Below are 4,416 nucleotides of genomic sequence, written 5' to 3' on the forward strand. Positions count from 1 at the left end.
AATGCAGAGATTAGGGGCATTAAAAAAAAGGCATTAAAAAAAAAAAAAAAAGAAAAAAAAAAAAAAAAAAAAAAAAATCTTGGAAAGAAGGATCCCGTGAAGACCAATTATAATATAAGCAGTATGGAAGGGCCCCTGCTCCCCATTAGGTATTGTTAAGCACTCTCACTGCTGTTAAACTTCAGGGAATCACTAGCTAGGTATACCTGTCCTGGATTAAACAAACCTGTTTTTTGTGAATCCCTGCAGGCACAAGAGGACACCAAGACCTATACCTGCAAACCTCTGGAAGACTTAAAGTTGCTATTTCACAAGACAGATAAGTAGCAACCTCTCCTTCTGAGAAACACTTCACTTGTCCTTATGGAATATAGGGACCACCCTAAAGCCCAGCATGATGTCCCTGTTCTTGCTCCCTCCTCCTAATCAATCTAACTCACTGTGAAATGGGAACAAAACTCCATAGTAAGCATTTCTAGAATTATGGCATCAGGAAATAGCCTGCATGATGGCGGAATCTGTCATCAGCTCCCTCAGGATAGAAAGCATCACGTGCTAGTGCACCCTGAAAACCTCACAGCCAACTCCCCAAACCTCCTAATTGGCCATGGTGTTCCTTTGGTACCTAGGCCCCTATTTATAAAATGGCTCTCTCCCACACTTAACAGATTCACCTGCCTCCTCTCCAATCACCCTCCCACCCCCAACTACTACCTGGACCTAGGTAGTCAGGTATCTACAGCTCCAGTATACTAATAATGATACTATCTTTTGCACCCATGGTTGTGATAATGACACAGAGGCAGAAATTGCCCATGATGCTCTGACCCAACCCTAGTAGCCAAATTCCCAAGGTCATGGCAGGGCAAATGGGATCCCACTGGTAAACGGGGAGACCATACATGGTGCCTCCTCCAGGATCAATACATGCAAGGGAGAAACCACTGCCTAATTTGGGAAGATGGAGGGAACACTCTCTGGTGGAAAATGAGGGCTATTCAATCACCCCTATTGGAACCTGGAAAAGGTATCTCTATAGACCCAGTTTGGCAACAGAAAACGGACCACATACCTTTCGAGGATTCAATTTGTGCCCCATCTGGGTTCACCTTTAGGGGAAGAAATCCTACCCCACACCCACTCCCAACCCCTGTAGGAAACCACTTATTCTTCGAGAAATAGCTTTCTATTTTGCTTAACAAAAACTTGGAACACCAGTGAACATACTTTGGCCATCATTATCCCTTTGGGGGAATCCATTCATAATCCCATAAAACCTAGAAAAACAAGAAGTAAAAGAGCAATAGGATTAATTTGGATGGGAATTGGGACAGCAATAGGGGTGGTGGCCCCTTGGGGGGGCTTTGGATAACACAAATCAACACTAAAAAACATAACTCGGGCCCTAGAATCTCTGGCCACCAATACAAGTCAGACATTAAGAAAATTCAGGAATCTTTGGACTCCGGCATATGTAGCCCTGACAACAGACTAGTCCTGGATTGTTTACTGACTGAAAAAGGTAGAGTCTACACTGCTATCAATAAGATCCACTGCACATATATTAACAACTCTGGACAGGTTGTGGTTAACCTCAACATTCAAAAGTTCTAAGAGCAAGCCACTGGGTTACATATATATAACCAGGGAACTGACCCCAACTACCTCTGGTTGACCATAAAAAGCACCCTTCTGGCCAGGCACAGGGGCTCACGCCTGTAATAGCAGCACTTTGGGAGGCTGAAGTAGGAGGATCACTTGAGCTCAGGAGTCAAGACCAGCCCAGGCAACATAGTGAGACTGTCTCTACAAAAAAATTTAAAAATTAGCTGGGTGTGCTGGCACACACTTGTGGTCCCAGGTACTCAGGAGGTTGAGGCAGGAGGATCACTTGAGCCTGGGAGGTTGAAGCTGCAGAGAACCATGATTACATCACTGCACTCCAGCCTGGGCAACAGAGTGAGATCCTGTCTCAAAAAAACCCAAAAAATCACAACAAAAAAACACCCTCCCAATCCTCACCTGGTTTCTACTTTTTAGGACCTCTAGTGGCTATCTTGTACCTATCAGTCTCTGGCCCTTCCTCCTTTAGCCTCCTTGTAAAGTTTGTGTCTTCTAGATTACAACAATTTCTGTGTGAAGATTAGCAGTGGCTAAGGCTAGCACATGGCTTCCAACTCATCCTTTTTCTGACCCCTTAGATCAGGCATCAAGAGATTTTTACTCTCCCAATGCTAGGCAGGGCCAATGCCCATAAAACCAACAGGAAGCAGTTGCAGAAGATGGACTTCTACCCTTCTACAACCCTGTAAGATTGAAAAGGAGTACATAATCTCTGAGGGGAGAGTGAGGTAGCAGAGAAACAGGATTTCTTTTCCAAGCACTGGCCAGAGACCCTGCTGAACAACACAAGAGCTGATCAAAACAGGATGCAGCAAAGAAAGCAGTCAAAACCAGTTACAACCAAGATGGCAACAAATGTGACCTTTGGTTGCTCTCACTAATTATTATACATTTATAATAATTACATATATGTATTATACATTAATTATAATGCATTTGCATGCTAAAAGAACTCCAGTGGGTCATAGGGAGCCAGGCCTGGTGGCCACAGTGCATCATGATGCTGGACCTGGTGGTGCTACTGCTCAGTGTGGTGGATCATTTCAACAGAATCAGCAAGGGTGGAAACCAGAAATGCATTCTTCATGTGCTTTTGGGGTCATGACAAACCAAAGTACTTGATGTATCCAACAGTTTTGCAGTCCCTTTTAATGAAGATGACAAAGATAATTCTCATTTTTAGCCCATGATTATTTGGAAAACATGTATAGAATGATTAAGAGGGTCAATGCCAGAGAAATAATAGTTGAGTAGTACCACACAGGCTCTAAACTACACAAGAATGACACTGCCTTCAATGAAATCATCAAAAGATACTGCTGTAACTCAGTACTGGTCACTATTCACATGAAAACAAAGGACTTATGCCTGCCTACAGAAGCATGTATTTCAGTAGAAGTCTATGATGATTAAACTCCAGCCTTCAAAACATTTGAGCATTGACCAGTGAAACTGGAGCAGAGGAAGCTGAGGAAATTGGAGTTGAACACTTGTTACGAGATAACAAAGACACACTCTTTCTCTGTGGATCACAAACCAGGTCCTGGGTTTGAAGGGAGCAAACTCCAAGCTTCTGGACATCAGAAGCTACCTGGAAAAACTGCCACAGGCAAACTGCCCACCAACCACCAAATCATCTATCAGCTGCAGGACGTCTTGAAGCTGCTGCCAGTCATCAGCCTACAGGAGTTTGTCAAGGCCTTTCATCTAAAGACCAATAACCAAATGGTGGTGGTGTACTTGGCATCGCTGATCCATTCTGTGGTCACCCTGCACAACCTCATCAAGACAGCCAACTGGGATGTAGAGAAGAAAGAAAGGAAAAGGAAGAGGGCAAAAAAGAATAGAAAAGAAGACAAAGAGAAAGATAAAGGAAAAAAGTGATACAAAAAAGAGAAAAAGAACAGTAAAACATATAGCTTTTTTAATTTGTAAACTAAAATCTTACAAACTAAATCAGTGTGCTACTACTGGATTCTCTTTCAACTGCCTGTGAAAAACCTGTCCTGGGCTCATGCCTGTAATCCCAGCACTTTGGGAGGCCAAGGTGGGTAAATGACTTAAGGTCAGCAGTTTGAGACCAGCCTGGCCAACATGGAGAAACCCCATCTCTACTAAAAATATAAAAATTAGCTGGGCACAGTGGCATGTGCCTGTAGTCCCAGCTACTTGAGAGGCAGGAGAACTGGTTGAACCCAGGAGATGGAGGTTGCAGTGAGCTAAAATCGCGCCACTGTCCTCCATCCTAGGAAACAAAGCCAGACTTCGTCCTCCAAAAAAAAAAAAAAAAAAGCTGTCCTGATTAGAGCACTCTGCTTCCAGTTACTCTTGCTGTGGCATTGCATTGAAGTAAATGGATAAGGGGATGATCTTGAACCTAAACTGCAGCTTCAGTTGCTATGACTTAGGGATATGACAGTCAGCTCAGGCTTCAGACTATGTGAGAAAAATGAAGAGACGTCAACATAACATTTTTGGTTCTCTTCAATCTTTTATCTAGAAAACCAGGAGCTGGCTGGGCACAGTAGCTCATGCATGTAATCCCAGCACTTTGGGAGGCCAAGGCAGGTGGACCAGCTGAGGTTGAGAGTTCAAGACCAGCCTGACCAACATGGAGAAAACCTGTCTCTACCAAAAATACAAAATTAGCCGGGCGTGGTGGTACATGCCTGTAATCCCAGCTACTCAGGAGGCTGAGGGAGGAGAATCGCTTGAACCAGGGAGGTGGAGATTGTGGTGAGCCAAGATCACGCCACTGCACTCCAGCCTGATCAACAAGAGTGAAACTTCGTC

General features: G+C 44.0%; 1 protein-coding gene and 1 pseudogene across 8 annotated transcripts in view; one reads left to right on the top strand and one right to left on the bottom strand.

The window, feature by feature from the left end:
- The window catches only part of GON4L (gon-4 like), a 105,409-nt gene that overhangs the window by 89,469 nt on the left and 11,524 nt on the right, over nucleotides 1–4,416 (bottom strand). The gene's annotated exons all lie outside the window — the stretch shown is intronic.
- Nucleotides 1,990–3,731, top strand: LOC108290206 (annotated as a pseudogene).

The sequence above is a fragment of the Cebus imitator genome, unplaced genomic scaffold (assembly GCF_001604975.1).
Source record: "Cebus imitator isolate Cc_AM_T3 unplaced genomic scaffold, Cebus_imitator-1.0 Scaffold427, whole genome shotgun sequence".
Taxonomy (NCBI): domain Eukaryota; kingdom Metazoa; phylum Chordata; class Mammalia; order Primates; family Cebidae; genus Cebus; species Cebus imitator.